A 22312-nucleotide genomic window follows, 5' to 3' on the forward strand; every position below is an offset into this window, starting at 1 on the left:
GATGATCAGGGCATTTTTTATAGATCTTGAAGGGATATTGCAAGCCGTTGGCCCGCCTCATGATATAATATTGGGAGGAGACTTTAATCTATTGATGGATTCAGTCCTTGATCATAGTGAAGCAAAATTGTGTAAGCCCCCTAGAGCAACATTGATGCTTCACATGATGTGTAAAATTCTTGGTCTTACAGATATTTGGAGACTTTTAAACCCATCTGAGTCGGACTATAATTTTTTTCATCAGTCCATAAGATTTATTCTAGAATTGATTTTTTTTTATATCTAAGTCCCATTTCATCTGTTGTGGATTGCTCAACTGGAAACATCTTAGTCTCAGATCACACCCTGGTGTGTTTAGAGGTGTTGCCACATATGGAGAAAAATAAATCATATAGTTGGCGCTTTAATCTATCCCTTTTGCAAAATCCTGATTTCCAACAAATGTTAAAGGCTGAAATCAGTGTTTATATGGAGACCAAGTGGTCCTCAGTATCCTCTCTGGGCATGGCTTGGGAGGCACTTAAGGCGGTTCTTAGGGGTCGGATCATACAGTATGCCACATTCATCAAAAAATCCAAAGCACGAGAACTCGTGGAGTTGGAAGTGAATATTAAAAGTGTTGAGGCAGAGCTGAAGCGCCGAATGTCGTCTGATGGCCTCAGAGAATTGACCTGATTGAAATACAGATATAATACTATTTTGTCACAGAAGGTGGAGTTTTGGCTATTCAGGGCAAGACAGTCATATTTTGAGTCAGGGGACAAAGCAGGAAAACTTCTGGCTAGATATATAAAGCAAAGAGAGTCTTTTTCTACAATTCCCTCAGTGAAATCTGCTGGTGGTGAAATATTTACCTCAGCCATTGATATTAATTGTTGTGAATTAATTCGAGTAATAATAGTCATGAATTTTTAATATAATGTTTAATTAATTGTATTTAATAATGATAACAGAAACAGTTTAAATTGCCATTTATTATGGTGTTCAGCTTTAAGAATACATTACCCCATAATGCTTAGCGAGAGCGTGTGTGTGACAGAGAAGTGATTGAATCCCTGTATAATACTGCACAAATCTTCAGTAAACAGTTCATTTATTTTATTCAAGTCGTCAGTGGTCATTATTGCTGCTAAGTTCAAAATACACAACATTCTTTGGTGCTGAAACCCAGGATACTAGCAAGCAACAACCGAAATGGCAGAGCGACTTGAATGACTACTCAGAAAATGGAGAGCTGTATGCAGCTCGAAGCTTTTGCAAGACATCGAAACAGAGGTTGGCAAAGAAGATCTGGTCATTGACTGATTACGTAAACTGTTAGCCCTGTTATCTGCAAAAGAGGAAACGCTGCTGGAGTTGGATTGCAGAATAGAGGAAGGGACCGAGACCACTGATTTGGAGAATGAAGTTGTTGAGGAGTATAAGGGGTGAATCATCAATGTGAGACCTCGTACACACCAAGTGATACAGAGAAGCCGGGAACGCAGCAAACCAAGCAACACAGACCCCTCGCTGCACAGACAAACAGTTAAGTTACCCAAGCTGATTATCGGCAAGTTTAACGATAAAATTAGCTTGTGGCAAGACTTTTGCAATCCGTTTCAAACCGCTATTCACAAAAATGATGCACTGAGCAAAACAGAGAAGTTTAATTACTTAAAGACGTATCTAACCGGAGCTGCTTCAAAGGCAATAGCAGGACTGATGCTGACAGATGGCAATTATGATCATGCAATTGATCTGCTTCAGAACCGGTTCAGAAGAAAAGACCTTCTTATTAACACTCATATGACCAAGTTGCTGAATCTCAGCCCAGTAAAGTAATCCAATGATGTCACTGCTCTGAGACAACTTTATGATGAATGTGAAGTACAGATCCATAGCTTAGAATCGCAGGGTGTCATATCAAAGTTAAATGGTAGCTTGTTATGCCCCGTTTTGCTACAGATGATTCCAGACGACATTGCTCTCCAGTACAGTCTTCAAAGAGGAACCAGCGGTGAACGGAAGGTCTCAGAAGTTATGGAATTCCTACAGAAAGTGATACTAAGCAGAGAAAGGATCATACAACTGATTAAGCCAGGTAATTCTAAAGACAGCCAGAGCTATCAGAAACCATTTTAAAGACAAGACACGTCATTTGAAATAAAGCAGAAAAAGCACCACATGCCGTCAGCTGCAGTAAGGCAAACCACCAGTCAAAGAATACAGAACTGCCTTTTCTGTGACAGTGCATCACATAAAACAGAACTCTGTCCAGACACTGATATTGCTGCACGAAAAACAAATTGATGAAAATGGGATGATGCTTCATGTGCCTTGGGCCAAAGCATATTGCAAGATTCTGTAAGACCAAAGTGTACTGTAATGTATGTGGAAGCAGACACCACAGTGCTGTATGTGAGAAAAGAGAGACAAATACCTCAGACACTGATGACAACAAAGACAATGTGGTCTCCTCTTTTGCTTCACATTCAGTAAAGAAACATCCCACTAAACAGAACAACACTGTGCTGCTGCAGACTATAAGAGCATGGGCAGAAGGACCTGGTGGACATAGAAGCATTCGTTGCTTACTGGATGGGGGCAGCCAGAGAAGCTTTATCAGTGATAATACAGTAAGAGCTTTAAAATTACCTGCGATAAAGCAAGAAACGTTTACTCTTCATACTTTTGGCTCTGCAGTACCAGTAACAGCAAAGTGCAACACAGTGAAGGTAATTCTGCAGAAAATCTGGAACAAGGGGCAGAAAATTGAAGTAGAAGAACTCGAGACACCCCAAGTTTGCACCGCTGTGATGAAGATTCCAGGTGAGCACATCCAAGCAGAGCTGAAATGAAAAGGCTTGCAGTTAGCAGATTACCACAACACTTGTGATAGAGTTGTTGATGCTGATTGGTGGAGACTATTACTGGCATATAGTGTCAGGCCAAGTATAAAGAATAACAGATGCACTTGTAGCCATTGAGAGCATCTTTGGATGATCAGTGCAGGGCCCAGTCACAATGTCCTCTGTTGCTGCTGCAGCATGCATGCACGTACAAATTTATGTTGACACACTGGTTTCAGAACATCTGAAGGCCTTCTGGGAAATAGAGTCCCTTGGTATCACCATGCAGCAGACAGACAGTCCTGAGGAAGAGGAGGCTCTGTGCGAATTTGAAAAAACAACTCAGTACAAAGACAGACGATATGAAGTTGAACTGCCATGGCGAAATGACAAACCAGAACTCCCAGATAACTACAAAATTGCAAAGAAAAGATTTGAGGGCCTGAAAAAAAGGTTGCAGTCAGATGTAGTGCTGTGTCACAGATATAATGAAGTTGTGGATGATTACCTTGAGCAGGGCATTGTCGAAGACATGTTGGAGGATAAGGCACCTCTGACCGCTGTGAAATACTACATGCCACATCATGCGGTTCTCCAAGAAGGCAAGGTAACAACAAATCTCAGAGTGGTGTTAGATGCCTCATCATATGACACTGGCTCTCCATCACTAAATGACTGTCTACTTACTGGTCCTAACCTGAAGCCAGATCTGCTCAGCATATTGATAAAATTCAGACTGCATGCGATTGCATTTACAGCAGACATTAAGAAGGCTTTCCTACAGATTTATCTTGCTGAGAAAGACAGAGATGCAGTGCGATTCCTCTGGCTCGCTGCACTGCCCCATGAGAACACAGGTGAGAAACTGCATGTACTACGGATGACGAGAGTGGTGTTTGGGGTGTCGCCCAGCCCATTTCTCCTAGCAGCTACTGTGAGAAAGCATTTGAAGGAATATGAAGCCCAACTTCCTGAGGTAGTAAAGATAATAAGGGAATCACTCTATGTTGATGATTTTATCTCAAATGCAAGTGATGTTGAAAATGCCTTCTACATCACTACTGTTGCGAAACAAATTCTGTCCACAGCTGGCATGAAGCTTTGCAAATGGACGACCAACTGTCCTGCATTGAAGGAGAAATGGAAGACAACAATGAATGAACTTGTGTTAGAGACAGAGACACCAGGATCTGTACTAAAGGTGCTAGGCTTGGTGTGGAGGACTGAAACAGATGATTTAGTCTTTGATCTGACTGCATTACTGGATGCTGTAGCGAAAATGGAGAACACAAAAAGAAGTGTTCTGAAACTCTCTGCTCGCATATTCGACCCAATAGGCTTTCTCACCCCTTTCACCATGTGAGTGAAATGCCTTTTTCAAGAGATGTGAATATGAGGCCTTGGCTGGGATGAGGAGCTGCCTACAGATATTGCTCATGAATGGCAAAGATGGTGTTCAGAACTCCTACAGATCCACCACATTGTCTGTTGGATAGGATAGGATGTTGTGAATTACAGTAATAATAGTCATGAATGTTTAATATAAAGTTTAATTAATTTTCTTTATTAATGATTACAGAAACAGTTTAAATTGCCATTTATTATGGTGTTCAGCTTTAAGAATACATTCCCCATAATGCTTAGCGTCAGTGTGTGTGCGACAGAGAAGTGATTGAATCCCTGTATGATACTGCACAAATCTTCAGTAAACAGTTTGTTTTTTATTCAAGTCGTCAGTGGTCATTATTGCCTGCTAAGATCAAAATACACGGCATTAATAATGCTTTTAAAGAATTCTATCTTGATCTTTATAATTCCACATCTTCGTCTACTGATGAAGATATTAGAAACTTTGTGGAACCACTAGAACTCCCTAAGCTGATGACTGAGCAAACAAATTCTCTTGATTCTGAGATAACCTTGGAGGAGCTTGACGTGGTAATAAGCCTTGCCTATAGGCAAATGATCAGACTCCGGTTGCTGCCATCTCACTTGATGCCGAAAAGTCCTTTGATATGGTAGAATGGGATTATCTTTTTAAGATTTTGGAACTATACGGGTTCAGGAATACTTTTATTGAATGGATTAAGTTACTTTCTGGACACCTGGTAGTGGCGGTACAAACAAATTGATTAATTTCAGATTATTTTACTCTGGATGAGGCATCCGGCAGGATTGCCCTCTTTCCCCATTATTGTTCTGTCTTGCCTTGGAACCATTAGCAGCCGTGACAAGAAAGGAGGATGATTTTCCAGTGGTGATGGCAGGAGGTGTGGCGCATAAGCTTCTGCTTTACGCAGATTATATTTTATTATTCGTCTCTGACCCTACTAGATCTATGCCTTGCCTCCACAGAATTATTAATTCCTTTTCTAAGTTCTTGGGATACAGAGTTAATTGGTCTAAATCCGAAGCTTTGGCTCTGACAGCATACTTGTCCGATAATGGCTTTTCAGCTGGGCGCCTTCCAGTGGCCTAAACAGGGCATTAAGTATTTGGGTATTTTATTCCCAGCATATTTGTGTTATTTAGTTAGAGTTAATTTTGACCCTTTAATAAAATGTTTTCGAGCGATGTGGGCAGGTGGGGTTCATTACATTTATTGATGATTGGGAAAATTAATGTTATTAAAATGAATTGTATTCCAAAATTCATCTACCTGCTACAGTCACTCCCTATAGATGTCCTCCTCTCTTATTTCAAGCAATTTGATAGCATAGCGAAGTCCTTCATTTGGAATGGGAAACGTCCCAGATTACATTTCAGTAAGCTGCATAGGCTGATTGATAAAGGTGGGCTAGGCCTACCCAAGATTTTGTTTTATTATTATGCATTCGGTCTCAGACATCTGGCTCATTGGTCACTTCCACCTGAGAGAGCCCCTCCCTGGTTTTGTATTAAACAGGAAGTTCTTGCCCCTATTTCACCATTACAAAGCCTTTTTTATCACATTTAAACTCGGTATGGACAAAAGTGTCCAGAGTGTTTAATTCAGACATTTATTTAAATGTTGCCTCGAGTTTATGGCTTAAACCCAAATTATGTATGAATAAGTCCCCTTTCTACTGGTCAGAGTGGATTGTAGGAGGGGGTTACTACATTCGGTGACCTATATGAGAGTGGAGTGTTGAGATCCTTTGAAAATGTGGTTTAACATTTTGGGATTCCAAGATCTCAGTTCTTTAGATATTTATAGCTGCGACACTTGCTCTGTACTATTTCTGGGAGTAGCATACACCCCCCCTAAAGCGGCAGATACTCTGGGAGTGGTGATTACTGCTTTTGGAAAAAGTCATGAGGCATCAGTGTATTACTCCCTGCTAATTCAGAGTCTGAGGGACGGAGCTTCAACTTCTCTCAAGAGATTATGGGAGAAAGACTTAAACTTGGTATTGGAGCAGGGAGACTGGGCTAGGATTGTAAAAAACATCAAGTCTGCATCTAGAGATGCAAGGGTGCCCCTTATGCAATTAAAGATTTTATATCGATTTTATTGGACCCCCTCTAGATTGTATAGGCTTGGTCTTAAAGACACACCCACCTGCTGGCGATGCCAATCAGAGGATGGAGATATAACCCATGTCTTTTGGGGGCGTGTTAAGATCCAGGAGTTTTGGTTGAAGGTTCAGAGTGTTTTGTGTGATGTATTGGGCACTCGGTTTTCATTTTGCCCCAGACTCTGTATTTTGGCCGTTGGGGCAGTCATCGATGTTGAGAATAGACACATAAGGAGTTGGGTCCTAACTAGCGTCATGATGCCAGACAGATTCTTTTAAGGGGTTGGAGGTCAGCTGGAGCACCCTCATTTCATGAGTGGTGCTCAGAGATGGGGAGGGTGGTGGCCTTTGAAGAAGGGTTGTTTAGAAGACTAGGAAAATTTAATTTGTTTATGGAGAAATGGGGCGGATACCTGACATTGCTGGACATGTAATTATTATTATTATTATTATTATTATTATTTTTTAATCTTTTTATTTTCATGTGTGTCCATAATCATGTGTATATACTCTAATGTGACCACAGGGATGTTTGTTAGTGGTCAGGGCAGGGTTGGTGTTTGGGAGGGGGAGGGATGGTTGTGAGGTTTAAATGTTGATTCCATATATATATATGTTTTGTTTTGCTCTTGTATATATGTTTTGTAGGAATCAATAAAAAATGTTAATTACCAAAAAATAAAAAATAAAAAAAATAAGTCTGGGCATATAAATGCATATAGTCTTCAACTACAAACTCTTCAGACATTTTTATTAAGTTCTGTTCACTGTTTGGGTTCTGTTGTCTCTATCGCTGTGGCAGACCTGTTTTTAGTTTTCACTTGACCGCCCCAATGTTGTGAGGGGGCTGCGTGAACTGTTGCTCTCATGACCTATAATGAACGCGCACAGGAGATCAACGGTCAGTGAACACTTTCACTAAATAATACATTAGATTTCAGTTTGTTTCTCACCAAACCTTACTGTATGCTTTCATAACAATCATGAGTCCCATGGAATAATTTATTAGACTTCTGAATTATATTTTTGTGTCCTTTTGAAGCTTGAAGTGGTGGTAGCCATAAACTGCCATTGTATGACATCACTGAGCACAACGTTTTTACACAATTTCTCCCTTTGTGTTAAGAAAAAGAAAGAAAGTCAGGGTTATAACAACACAGGGGTGAGTAAACAATGACTGAATTAAAATATTTGGGTGAACTAATCCTTTAAGTGTTTCTTAATTCAAAAACATTACTTCAAATTTTTTAAGTAATTATTCAGGAAAAAAGTTATAATCCTATCCAATCATTATTAATATTATTGTTCTTTGAGCCTATTCGTTAAATTCTTTAATATCTACACTGCTTGATAAAGGGGAAATTTTTCATGATGTATGATTTTGCTTTAACTGCATACTTACAAAATACACATATATATATATATATATATATATATATATATTACATATTTACACATTTATTATACATTTTCTTACATTTGTATTGTTTATGCATAACTTACACTATTTAAAAGAGTCTTATATTGTGTACTGTGTATATACAGTGCTTGTGCTGCTGTAATCAAGGATGCGATCGGGCGAGCAAATATTTTTTTTCACATAACACTTGTGATGTGGCACACGAGGAATGAGGATCTAAATGCGGCTTTAATGAAAAACCAAAGATGAATTAAGTAACTCAGAATAAAACGAAACAAAAACATGGGAAACCAGGCACAGAACATGACAGCACATGTAAAGACTGATAAAGAAACTAGGGTTTAAATACAGGCGGGGAAACAAGGGAACGAGGAACACATGTGGAAACAATCAGGGGAAAATCAATCATAAAATGAAACTACAAAAGAACTACAAACTAATAAGAAACAGGAACTAAACAAGAATTTTAACATAAAAGTCAATACAAAAACAGGGAATATGTGACAACGCTAAAGTTTACCAAATCATTAACATGGATTTATAGGCTAAGTGCTCTTCTTCTGATCGCTTCTCAGTTCCTCCGGTCGAGCACTGGCTCTGACATGACATTTAGCACCATTTCAGTGTAAAAGGAGTAACATGCACAATTAAGAGTGTGAGTATTTTAAAGCAGCCATTGGTCAGTACCGAACTGAGTCCGTACTGTACTGCAGAAACACTGGTATCATTACATATTTTTTATTTTAGTATCAACTTTGTTCTGAAGTACTGGTACTTTTGGCATCCCTAAAGCCAGCATCCCACTAGCAGACTGCAAACAACTTGCTTTTGGCCAAGGTTGTCACAGTTGCCAACTGTTTTGCTGAGATCTCGCTCTCTTCAGTTGGAGGTATGACACACTTGCCAATACAAAATGGTGGAGGAATGACAGACATACCAACTCACCGCAACTCTCTCTCTGATTCCATGTCATGTGGAGCTCACCGAAATAGCAACAGGAGTATTGTGTGAGCATAAACAATAGTAATAGAGTGATTTAGGATGTGGAGTAAATTTCCCTTGTGAAGGTGTGTGATTGTGCAGGCTTGCCAGAGGACCCATATGTCCATATGCAGCTTTCAGTGAGTAAAAAAACTACATTTAAGAAAAACAGACAATAGCTATGTTTCTATCCAAGTTGCGAATTCAATGTATGCAAAAAACCCTAATATCACAAAAACAATGTGCAAATAATGCAGCGTTTCCATCCCGTCTTCAAAAGAACAAAATCGTCACTTCAGGAAAAATTGTAGACCCTGTGACTCTTTTATTAATAAAAATACTTGTGGTTTAGAGCACAGAGACAAAACACTGTAAAGTACTTTGTCTCATATCTTGGAGCAACAGCGCATCACACAGTTCTGGGAGCACTATGTGTGTGTGTTCCTGCTTCCTTATGTCATTGCTGTGCGAATATATAATACATTTTTCAAAAGTGTCAGTGAACCTGCTCTTCAGCAGAGTTACAGTTTGTTCAAAATTTTATGTCATTTTAGTTAGAGTAAAATTGACAAAAAGTAATGAAAATGACAATTAAATATTGACTGAGTTTTTAGGATATTTTTGTAAGACGACAGTGTTATGACTAAATATTAGGACTATTATGAAAAAAAAAAAAAAAAAAAACTGTGTACAAATGAACACTGCTTGCTACTGATATAAAGTGTTCCAAATTAATCCCTTGTGAGTTTTCATTTTAGTTAAGATGCTGCCATACGTGGTGTTCACACAGTACCCATTCTTGAATTACATCTGCAGTATTTTTTAATTGTTGGTGTACACATTCTGATGGACATCTTTAGCTGTTGTGTCTCATCTTGCTTCAGCATCTCGCACCGTGAGCTTCTGTTTTTAAGACAACGTGTCAATCTAAGATTAGTTAACTTTTAAAAACTCATCCTGAGACCCCTTCCATCTGTTCTATTCTATGTTCTCTGTACAGCTGTATTTTAACTCAAGAACGTGTCCTATGTGAACCGTCCCATAGAAGGTAGCTTTCTATGTAGCTAGTAGACAGCAAGGCAGCTCACCTGTGTCCATTTGTGTTGGAAATCAGCACCATACATTTTCCTCTGGCTTTACATATGAACAGGAACAAACAAGTATTGTATTCTGCTACATAGCAGACGAGCAGGAGAGAAAATAGGCACTATTCTAAGTGAACTCTCACACCGGAACTCAACGGATCAATGATGGGTGAGATAACACGAGAGGTTCCTGTAAAGTGTGATGTAGACTGTCATGGCAGATTCCCTACACCAGCAATTGAAGCATAGTTGAGTCAAAGATTTCTCAGAGGCGCAAAGTTCTGATTCCAAAAATAGACTTTTATTACAGAGTAACAAAGCCGTGGTGGTCCATGGAGCATCTGAAATTACACTTTAGAACATGCCTATTTTATACAGTTTCTGTTCTCTTTGAGGATGGCCTCTTCATCCAGTAAAATTAACCCATACTATCATCCAGTAATATCATCCAGTGAAATCTTATGCCTCAGTTATTTATGTCATCACTCCTTCTAACAGGACATCCTGGCTTAACTTACTTCAGTGGTGGCAAAAGCATATCTGTTTCATTTTATGTGCATAAAACACACAGTAATCACTTCATATGGTTACATATGTTATATTAACTAACAATCATTACTTTCTGCATTCATTTAATAAGTATATTAAATGATTTCCCTTATTTCAGTTTATTGGTCACACACAACACATCCCTGTGAGATGGAGAAGTGTGTGTGTTACCACAGGTGTTTTTTTTTTTTTTATCCTTGAGACTCCCTATCCTTCTTGACGCATGCATCCCAATTCATCCCAATACTCCCTATTCCACATATTGTCCACATATCAAATCATGCATTGTCTGTTTCTATTCTATTAAAAGCATTCAGAGAAAGGGCCTTACAAGGAGACACACAGAGAGACTATGACTCTCTAAGCTGTATTTTTCCATTGTTCTGCACCTTGATTATCAAACTGAGTAAATTATAATTAAATCAATAAATGAATGATTAAATATGTAACATATTGAATAACATTCATAATGCAGTTTATCATATTACACTGATTACACATTGTCATTTTTAGATCATTGCATATTGCATACATGTTAATTCAATTATCAAAATGGATTTACTGAATAAATGAAAATATACCATCAGACATGAGCGATAACAAGAGTATAATAGAGAAACAGAACCTCCATTTACACCTTACATGTAGGAGGTTTGAACGCTAAATGCTTATTTTGGATTGAGGGTCCTTTTCTTTCATCAACAAATGAAAAAAATAAGGTGAAAAATCTCTTGAGATTTTTTATTTTATTTTTTTAAATAAGAAGCAATATTTCAGATATTCTACAACTAGTCCTTTAATGAATGGAAAAAGCCTTAAAATCCTCTTTCAGATAGGTATAGATCAACAATGAGCTTGACTGACTGAAAGATTACCTTTTGGTGAAACTGTCTTTAATAAGTGAGGAAAAATTTTCAAGCATGGAAATGTCATTCACGTCCATCAAGCTCCTGAAGCATATTCATTGACTGTTAAAGATGTTAATGCACAGAAGCGCTATTTATTAAAAGCGGAAATGGGAAATAAAGAGGCACGCCACTCATACACTATTCAGCTGTCAATTCTCCATCAACCTCAGTCATAACACATTGTTGTTACTGTGTTACGATGACAATAGAGCTGCATCTCCATGGAGATATGGCTTAATTCCTGATTGGTCAAAGGCTTATGAGGTATAAAGCTAAAGGGTCCACAAACCACTCAGGCACTACCTGTTTAATGATGAGAACAGGTGAAACTGTGGCTGACAATAAAGGATCTCCACTATTCACGTAGAAAAATAAAGATTGTTGGGGTGCTTCCTTGGAGAATCTGCAGGCTGTGTGCAAACATAATGTCAGCTGCCTAAGTCCCACAGCACCCCAGACTAGATGTGAATTTTGCTGTAGGAATAGTAAAGGCTTATGGAACAGGTAAGAGATATTTGCTTAATAGCTATTTGAGGCAACCGAAAAAAATATTTCAGGCAATATTTTTTAAGGAAGATTATGGAATTATAACCTTGAAATGAAGTTGTTCTAAGAATATTCTGTACTGGCTTGCTTGAGCTGATATTACAGGCATCCACAGAAGCCAAAAAAAAAAAACAAATGTAACAAGCTATGCAGTACAGATTGTATGCTGTATAAAATAGGTATACCATATCTAGAGATGCACTGATAATCAATTTCTGGGCTGATTTGATAACTGATCATTCACAGTTTGTTGTGGCCGATACCAATAACCAATAATTGTACTTTTTGTGTTTTAACCCTTTCAACTAGTGCTGCTAAGCTAATTCATAAAAAACTACTTTACACAAAATAGGTGTTATTTAAAAGCATGAAATCTGGACTTCACGATCTGACCAACTCTTAAACGGCTGCTCTTTACAGCTTGACGGATTAAATGTGGACCAAAAGAGTGACTGATGAACAAATATGATGTATTATGACCACTTGCCTAATATGCTGTTGGTCTTCCCTGTGCCACCAAAACAGCGCCGACCCGTTGATGAGGCATAGATTCAACAAGACCCCTGAAGGTGTCCTGTGGTATCTGGCACCAAGACAGCAGTAGATCCTTCAAGTCCTGAAAGATGCGAGGTGGAGCCACCATGGATCGGACTTGTTGGGTCCAGCACATCGCAGAACATTCCACAGATGCTCAATCGGATTGAGATCTGGGGAATTTGGAGGCCAGGGCAACACCTTGAACTATTTATCATGTTCCTCAAACCATTCCCGAACAATGTGTGCAGCATGGCAGGGCGCATTATCCTACTGTAAGAGGCCACTACCATTGCCATGAAAGGGTGTACCTTGTCTGAAACTATTTTTAGGTAGGCGCCATGTGTCGAATTGACATCCACATGAATGGCTGGACCCAGGGTTTCCAGCAGAACATCACACTCACTCCACCGGCTTACTGTCTTCCCACAGTGCATCCTGGTGCCATCATTTCCCCAGGTAAACGGCGCACACGTACACGGCCGTCCACATGTTGTAAAAGAAGATGGGACACATCGGACAAGGCGACCTTCTTCCACTGCTCCAAGGTCCAGTTCAAGGCACTCTTGAACCCATTCCTCCCGAGAGCAAGAAGTTTGTGTGTGTGTGTGTGTGTGTGTACAGTAAGTGCAAGTTAAGTTCAACAGTAAGTGCAATTAGTGTGGATTGGTTAAGTGCTCGCAGAACAGATGTGTTTTCAGCTGGTACTTGAATGTTGAGATGGTGTCAGCAGATCGTGTGGATGTTGGAAGCTCATTCCACCACAGTGGAAAAGAGAAAGTGAAAGATCACAAAATAGACTTTGAGCCTCTTTGTGATGGGACCACCAGGCGCCGCTTGTTCATAGATCACAGAGAGAGAGTTGGAGCACAGACCTGGAGAAGTGAATTGACTTGCCGTTTCAGAGATGCTCTGACCCAGTCGTCTGGCCATAACAATTTTGCCCTTGTCAATGTCGCTCAGGTTTTTACTCCTGCCCATTTCTCCTGCATTCAACACAATGACTACAACAACTGATTGTTCGCTTACCACCTAATCTACCCAGACCTTGTTAGGAGATGAACAACGTTATTTGCTTCACCTCTGAGTGGTCATAATGTTTTGGCTCATCAGTGTATGCTGATTTGAATGAGAAATAAATGACATTACACTAGTAGAAAAAGTATCACGTCCATTTATATGAGTCTTTATGGTAATCCTGATTAATCGCTAAGTTTAACCAGATGCTGTATTGCATTAAACCAAAATTAAATTATCAATGAACAACATTTAATGGACATTAAACAACTAAACAAACTATACAAATACAATGCAAACACAATCTCTTTATACACTTTGTAAACTTTATGCCAGACTGTATCTTTATGTTTGGTGTTGTAATGATGCTGGCAATGACAGGCAGACGAAGACGAGATGATGTGAAGAACCCAAGTGCAGTGTTTATTTACATCAATGTGACATCCAGCAACTGTGAACAGAAAACATAAACATGGACATGACTTGACTTCCAAACAACATTACATAAACACAATACCTGACAAAGGACCATGGCAAACATGAGGGTATAAATACATGGACATGGGAAACATAAACCAATGAACAAACAGAACTCTAAACAAGATAACAGGACAATAAGCATAAACCAATGACATGATAGAACAAAAAACAAGACTATAAACCAATGGGAAACAGACACAATGAACATGAGGGAAACAGGATGATCACATGACTTGACACGGAAACAGGAAATCACATGACATGGCAATACTTTTCAAAATAAAAGACATTAACACAAAACATGAACAAAAACACATTTAGATGTGACATATCCCCCCCACTAGGAGTGGCTCCCGATGCTCCAAAACATAAACACAAAGTTCACTGTGAGGGAGCTGCGGGGGCGGTGGGCGGGGTGGTGGCCATGGCGACTTGACGTGGCAACTTGATGTGGCTACATGGCATGATGTGGTAACATGGTATGGCAGGATCACTGACTTGATGCTGACTCGTTGGCCGTGGCAGGTGTGAGCGCTGGCTCGTAGAGCCTGGACCATGGAGCAGAGGCGGGCCTGGACTGTGGAGCAGAGGAGGGCCTGGACCATGGAGCAGAGGAGGGCCTGGACCGTGGAGCAGATGAGGGCCTGGACCGTGAAGCAGAGGCGGGCCTGGACCGTGGAGCGGAAGTGGGCCTGGACCTTGGAATGGAGGCATGCCTGGACCATGGAGCAAAGGCTTACTTGTGACATGGAATGGAGCAGTCTGGAACTTGGCTGAGACATCGCATGGAGCAGACTGAAGCTTGGCTGTGACATGGCATGGAGCAGACTGAAGTTCTGCTGTGACATGCCATGAAGCAGACTGAGGCGTTATTGTGATATGGCATGGAGCAGGCTGAGGCGTGGCTGTGACATGGTATGGAGCTGACTCTGCCGTGGCTGTGACATGGCATGGAGCTGACTCTGCCGTGGCTGTGACATGGCATGGAGCTGACTCTGCCATGGCTGTGACATGGCATGGAGCTGACTCTGCCGTGGCTGTGACATGGCATGGAGCTGACTCTGCCGTGGCTGTGACAAGGCATGGAGCTGACTTTGCCGTGGCTGTGACACGGCATGGAGCTGACTCTGCCGTGGCTGTGACACGGCATGGAGCTGACTCTGCCGTGGCTGTGACACGGCATGGAGCTGACTCAGGATCTGGGGCAGAAGGTGGCGCAAGCTCTGCAACAATGATGTGGGACCCTGGTCCTGCAACAATGACGTGGGACCCTGGCTCGGCGGCCGTGATGTGGGACCCTGGCTCGGTGGCCGTGACGTGGAACACATCTAGACAACACATCTAGACGTGACAAGTGTATTGTGACTCAAAACTGATATGTTGTGATCTTTTAGTCACTTGTTTCTCATTTATCTTCATTGGACTTGATGCAGAACAAGTGCTACATTTCCTGCTTCACTTCATCATAAAGCCATAAGCACATGAGGGAATAGCATACCTTGATTTTATGGTGTTCTTAATTTTTCTAAGTTTGAATTTTGGTTAAACATAAATAATTGAGTGTTTGTTAACCTTATGCCGCATTACAATTCGCATTCTAACACTTGAAATATTAATTTGAAAATACAGTGGGTTTAAGGCACATTTTTAACACACTGTGACCAATAAAATGTGACCAAATTTTACCAATAAATGTCTATAATGTCAAGAACAAGTCAAGAGAAGTCTATAAACAAACTCCAAATACATATATTTGTAGTCTGACAGTATTGTTTGGAAATTTATGTTTGAAGGCTGTTGATTAGTTACAAAAGTGATGCTTTGAAGGCTGTAGTGCCAATGTTCTAAAGGGAAGGAATACAGAGATGCAATTTCTCCAAGAGGGATTTAGTGTGCTGACAGAGTATTTTAGTTTTCTATAGTGCGTTTCATAATGCTGTTGGGCTTGCAAGAAGATGTGGTGCCTACATTAGCTTTTTACGTAACACCACAGGTCTGGAGCAGCCGCAAGGAACAAACGTTCTTATGGACACCAGAGAGGAATAAACAACAGCCAGAGAGAAATAAATGCAAACAAACTACACACTAATACAAAGCAAAACAAACAAACAGGCATCTTCTAAACAGAAAAGACCCAACCATAAAAACTGAAAACGGGAAGACTGGAAAAAGAGAAAGACTGTTAGCCACTCCATCAAACTATAGACAAATGTGTAGGAGTCAATCTCGCACCATCACAGTTTGAGGGAGATGTGAGGTCCACTGTCAAACTCAGTGAGCACTTCACAATCATAATAACAGAGGCTGCTGTGTGGGAGTCGAGAGTGGCAATCAGTGTAAGAGCGATACGGTGGGTAAACCTGGATGTGTGGTTTCAGAGAGAAAAAGAGATTCCTGGGAGGGTTTTATTGCACTCTGCTCGGGCAGGCTGAAAGCGACTTCTTTCTCGCTCTTCTCTTTCAAGTCCCACTCACTCTCATACTGCATCTGTGACCGGACTGCAGGGACAGCCGCATGACTGCCTGGCTGCAGGGGATGCATTCTATGCCAGCCTGGATGAGCGCTGGAGCATGGGATTCCTCATACCGTATGTGCTGGGCTCATTCAAAGGAAATGTTCACCCAAAAATGAAAATTCTGTCATCGTTTACTCACCCTCATGTTGTTCCAAATTCATATGACTTTCAGTGAAACACAAAAGGAGAAATTTTGAAGGATGTTCTTGCTTCTATTTTCTATACAATGAAAGCATGCAATGATCATGAAAAAGGACAAAAAAGTAAAAAAGGCAGTCCATACAACTTGTGCTATGCATTACAGTTCTTCTGAAGCTATATGACAGATTTGTGTGTGGAAAAGGCAGACATTTAATCCATTATTCATAGAAAATCTTTTCCTCCGCTGTAGCTCTAATATCTGATTTCTGGTCTGTTCCTCGCACAAAGCTCTGTATCGAATATAGCGCATAAGTCAGTGGTTCCCAAACTTTTTTAAACTACAGCACTCCTTTATAATAATTTTTTCCCCCCTCGGCACCCCAACCACTGAAAACAAATATGATTTTGACAACACCCCGGAATTTAAAATGTTTAATATTACTATAAATATTAATAAAAATTAATTTAAAACAATGTAGACTTCAAGTTGTTCTAAAGTAAATAATGCTTCGAGCTTTTAAAGTAATTATTCAAGAGTCAGTAATAAAATAGAGAACAGAGTAAACAGTGCTTTAAGTTTTTCAGTAGCAGCAGCAATTAAACATTACAAAAGCAAAACATAAAAACATTAAAAAAGTAATCTAATTCAAAATACTTAAAATATTGACAAACTTTTCTGTGTGATTATAAGATATCATTATTCTAATAGATATTATTAAATAGGTATGTTAATATTGATTCCATGCAGTCAGTGTTTGACTGAAAAGCAGACCTGTCATTGAAATGTATTAGGCTTAAAGCTACTAAAGTTATCCAGCCAAAGACAGTGAGTGTTTTTTTTTTGTTTGTTTTTTTTTTTTTTGCTTGTCAGCATTGCTGTTTGATTCATATTAACAATATTAATATTAACATTAATATTAAAAATATTATTATTAAACAGACAGCAGCATGTCTATTAGGCTGCATTACACATTGCACAGATTGGATATTTTGAGATTTAAGATTTTTGTTCTGACTGCTTACACTCATGTACATAATTCCAGTGCATTAACGGCGGTATTTACATTAAAATCACATCAAGGGGGGCATTTTGACCAAGAAGCGCATTTGACTGTTCACGTGCACAGCTGCATTCACTGCAAGACACAAGTGTTTTATAGATCACATGCAGACATGCGCATGTGAGTGTAGTGAAACAACGCGCGGGTACCGAATTCAGTACTTGGTACTGCCAGTACTTTAAAAGACCCTGTGAAATCAAAATATACGTTTTGCTGTTTTTAGTCCATATCTATTAGCTTTAAGGTCATCTATATGATAGTGTATATCTAAACATATACAAAATTATTTTTAAAATCTGTAGTCTCTCTCTTCCAGCTAAAAAGAAGCAGCAACACCCATGACGTCACACAGAGGTTCAGAAACCTTGTCCAATCAAATGCTTTCTAGAACTAAAATGCACCTTCCCCCTACATCTGTTCAGCGTGCCCAGCTGTGTTTTAACTGGAGCTGATCATGCCTTAGCAAGGGACCACAATCAGTGCTGCAGGGCCGTTCCAAACTGATTTTCCAATAAGAATCAGTTAAAAAGTGAGTTCTGACCGGTATCACTTTTCAGCCATTTGAAGCTTTCACAGTGGAGGGTAATTGTCTTTGAAGAGAATAGGGCATCACTTGTGAATGGGAGCTGGATGCGAAAAAAGTTGCTGGAGTTTATTTATATTTTTTTGTGCAGCCGAAGGGATGTACAGCCCCAGTAAGTGTTCTTTATTCTTTATGCTTAGTTTATTGTGATTCAAAACATAGATATATTGTATTTTACTGACTTTTTTGTCATTCATCTTGAAAAATGGCTCCAGACTTGTTGAAAGCAAAGACCACGATGTGCTGTGTGCGTTTGTGGGCTGGTTATGGATTAATGCAGTCAGATTTGGTTCTAAAAGTCAATGGAAAAGCTGGCTGGTATTGAGATCGCTTCTCAAGTTTTCCCTGTATGTGGCTTTAATTTAAGCAGTATGGTGGAAAGGGGTATGTGTGTGGGTGTCTGTAAACTAAAGCCTATTGGCTATTTTTTTAAAAATGGGACGAGTCATTCGACATGTCCCAGCCCCACCTCCTGTTTCAGTAGAAAATACATCAAATCACCAAATCGAACCACACTTGTCAAAGTACTTCACAGTCACTTTAACATCGGTGGCTATTAAAATCAAAGTTGTGGCGGCACCCAGTTTGGAAACCACTGGCATAAGAAATACAGACTACTTTAAGGGTGCTTTTTTGTCCTTTTAGGAGCTTGACGGACATTAGTCACTATATGTTTTCATTGTATGGAAAAAACAGCATAAACATTTAGCCTAATCTTTTATGTTCCATGGGGAAAAAAATGTATACAAGTTTGGAACAAAAAAGGGTCAATAATGACAGAATGACAGAACCCTTTAAAGCCTCTTGCGTGAGACAGATTGTGATGAAGTTTGGACTGAAGAACCCAATCATGTGTGCCAAACAGTAAGACCTGCCGGCACAGGAAACGTGCATACACAGATATAAACACCCTCTGTAAACAGAAGCCCAATACAAATGCAAGTCGAATCAAGTGCAAATCTGATAAACATTCGCCCACACACAAAAATATTGAAAATCTGTTTGTGTGCAGTTGTTATTGTGCATAAAGTTCAGATTGTACAGCAGGCTTCAAAAACACTGTGCTGTTGTTCTAGCATTCATTAGCATATTTCAGGTATGTCCTCAGGCGGCCATCGTTTCCACATTCCAGACGTTGCCTTTCCCCCTGGCTCTACCTTTGTTAAAAAACACCTACAGACACACACATATACGCCCGCCTGTCTGTTTTCCTATCTCACCCCAATCTGAGATGTTAATGTGCATGCGTGGAGGCAAGGTCAGCCCTGTGTAGTCCCGCACTATCCAAACCGCAGTAATGTAACAGGGTGGAGAGAATGTGGCTGTGACAGATAGAAAATGACATGGCTACAGAGCAAACAAACGGTCTTGTTCCCCATCCTCCCCTCCTGCTACGCTGATTTGAACGGATAGCACTGAGAGTGAAAGAAGACAAAAAAATTATCAGTAACAGAGAGGCTGGCATTAGGAGAGCTTACCCATTGAGATCTATTTACAAGTTTTCTCCATGTCTTCTGAGAAGTGACCTTGTGTTCTACTTCCCACAGACAGCAGAGAAAAATGTCAGTCAGCTAGCTATAGCAGTATATAAAATATTATTTAGCTTCTTAGTGCTTTTAAAATCCCTAGTATGTGTACTAAGTCTGCATGATTATTTCTAAAAATCATACTGCCATTTTTTCATATATCAGATTATTTTAACAAATTTTGATTGTGATTTCAAACTGCAATGAGATACTTATTTTGCTTACATTTAAATACATAAAAAATCACATTAAAAACACTGCTATAATGTTGAACATGTGCAAAAACTACAAACCAAGTGTTCCCTATCTGTCACTCACTCGATGTTGTGTCTATGTAGTGACACTAGGGGTCGCCCTTGGGAGCCCTCTGATCTTTGAGAAAAGGCCAATGGGAATTGGCGAGTGGAATTTGCATGCCACTCCCCCTGACATACGGGTATAAAAGGAGCTGGCTTGCAACCACTCATTCAGATTTTTTCTTCGGAGCCGAGCGTTTGTGTTTCAGCGAGCTGAATTCCTCCTCCGATCCATTCACCTCTACAAAGTTGTTGGATTTACGGTGCATTACAGCGGTTTCTCCCCCTCTTGCACCGGCGGTGTGCAGAGAACGCCCCTGGGCCCTTCAGCAGCTAAAAGAGTATATTCTTCCTAATAAAAGAGTATATTTTCCTACTAAAAGAATGGCATTCACGGAGAGCATCTTTTTAAAGATGCCTTCCATTTGTGTATAATTCCTGGATGCGGTCGTTACCTCTCCGCTTCCGATGGCCACGATTGCTGTCTTATGTGCTTGGGCGCTGCCCACGCGGAGACAGCGTTCGTGGACGGGTCATGTCCTCACTGCGAGAACATGACCATGGCAATGCTGTGGTCGCGGCTTTCCTTCCTCAGAGGGAAAGCCACCCCAGTGGCTCCCCACCACAGTCCTTCTACCTACGGGTTTGAAGCCGCTCCGGTTAGCACAGGGGGCGATTTGGGGACTCCAATGGGAGCCACTCTGCCGGGTATGCCCCCACGGACCTCCCATTCCCCAGCATGCTCGTTCGCCCCGGTCGAGTTCTGGGATGAGACTGCCGGCTAGTCTCAGGGTGAGTTTGCGGTCTCATTCGGGACTCACGAAGAGGATGAACTGTCGATCACAGCATCGGAGAGCAGGCTCATCCAGTCTGACGCTGAGGACTTGGCTGGGATCCCACCTTCGGGTGTGGTCACCCAGTTGCAGGCCGACACGGAGCGTTGGGCTGGAGTGGAACCCTCCACTCCCCCCTGAACCCTCGCAGCTCGACGATTGGTTCCTGGGCTCTGAGTGCCGCTCATGACCACGCCCTGCCCTGGTTCCTTTCTTCCTGGAGGAGCATGATGAGCTTACGAGATCATGGCGGACACCTTTCACTGCCCGAACCCGACTTATGTGCTCCTCCGCTCTCACTAACCTCGACAGTGGGGCTGCCAGGGGGTACTCGGCGATTCCCCAGGTGGATAAGACAGTTAAACGCCGCCACCTGGCGGAGCCGTCCAAGACTCCCATCCAGGGCCTGTAGGCTTACGTCGTCACTGGTGACTAAGGCCTACAGTGCCAATGGACAGGCTGCCTCCGCCCTGCACGTCATGGCTCTCCTGCAAGTGCACCAAGCCAAGGCACTGAGAGAACTGCACGAGGGTAGTTCTGACCTGGGATTGATGTAGGAGCTGCGCTACGCGACCGATCTTGCCCTCCGGGCATTGAAGGTCACGGTGCGGTCTCTCGGGCAGGCGATGTTCACCCTGGTGGTCCAGGAGCACCACCTTTGGCTCAACCTGGTCGAGATGAAGGAAGCTGACAAGCTACGATTCCTTGACTCCCCCATCTCCCAGGTTGGCCTATTCGGCAATACCATCAAGGATTTTGCCCAGCAGTTCTTGATGGTTAAGAAGCAGACTGAGGCTGTCCAGCACATCCTGCCACAGCACGGATCAAGATCCCGCACCCCATCTGCTCATCACCAAGGGCGTCCCCCTGCGGCAGCAACACCGGCTCCGTTTCACGAGCGAGCGCGCGCAGTCGGTGCTGAACTGTCTGAAAGTGTTCAAGTGGAGAACGGCAGTCCCACTGAAACAATTTCAGAGGCTCCTGGGGCATATGGGGTCCTCGGCGGCGGTCACGCCACTCGGGTTGATGCATATGAGACCGCTTCAGCACTGGCTTCAGCCCCGACCAGGCTATGTGCCCAAGGTTCCCAGGACCCTGTTTTGGGATCAGGTGGTGAACCTGCAAGCGCTGCCCCAGGAGGAGGCAGACCCAGCCTTGTCGTTGCTGTGCCCGGTGCATGCTTTGCGCATCTATTTGGATCGCACGCAGAGCTTTAGACGCTCTGAGCAGCTCTTTGTCTGCTTCGGAGGATGGTGGAAAGGGAATGCTGTCTCCAAACAGAGGATCGCCCACTGGGTCATTGACACCATCGCTTCGACATATCACGCCCAGGACGTGCCGCCCCCCTTGGGGCCACGAGCACACTGTACTAGGAGTGTGGCGGCCTCCTGGGCTCTGATCAATGGCACCTCTTAAGCAGACATCTGCAGAGCAGCAGGCTGGGCAACACCCAATACCTTCAAGGTTTTACATCTCCGGGTTGAGCCGGTCTCGTCCCATGTGTTGTCA

This window comes from Myxocyprinus asiaticus, chromosome 17 (genome assembly GCF_019703515.2).
Source record: "Myxocyprinus asiaticus isolate MX2 ecotype Aquarium Trade chromosome 17, UBuf_Myxa_2, whole genome shotgun sequence".
In the NCBI taxonomy this organism is placed as follows: domain Eukaryota; kingdom Metazoa; phylum Chordata; class Actinopteri; order Cypriniformes; family Catostomidae; genus Myxocyprinus; species Myxocyprinus asiaticus.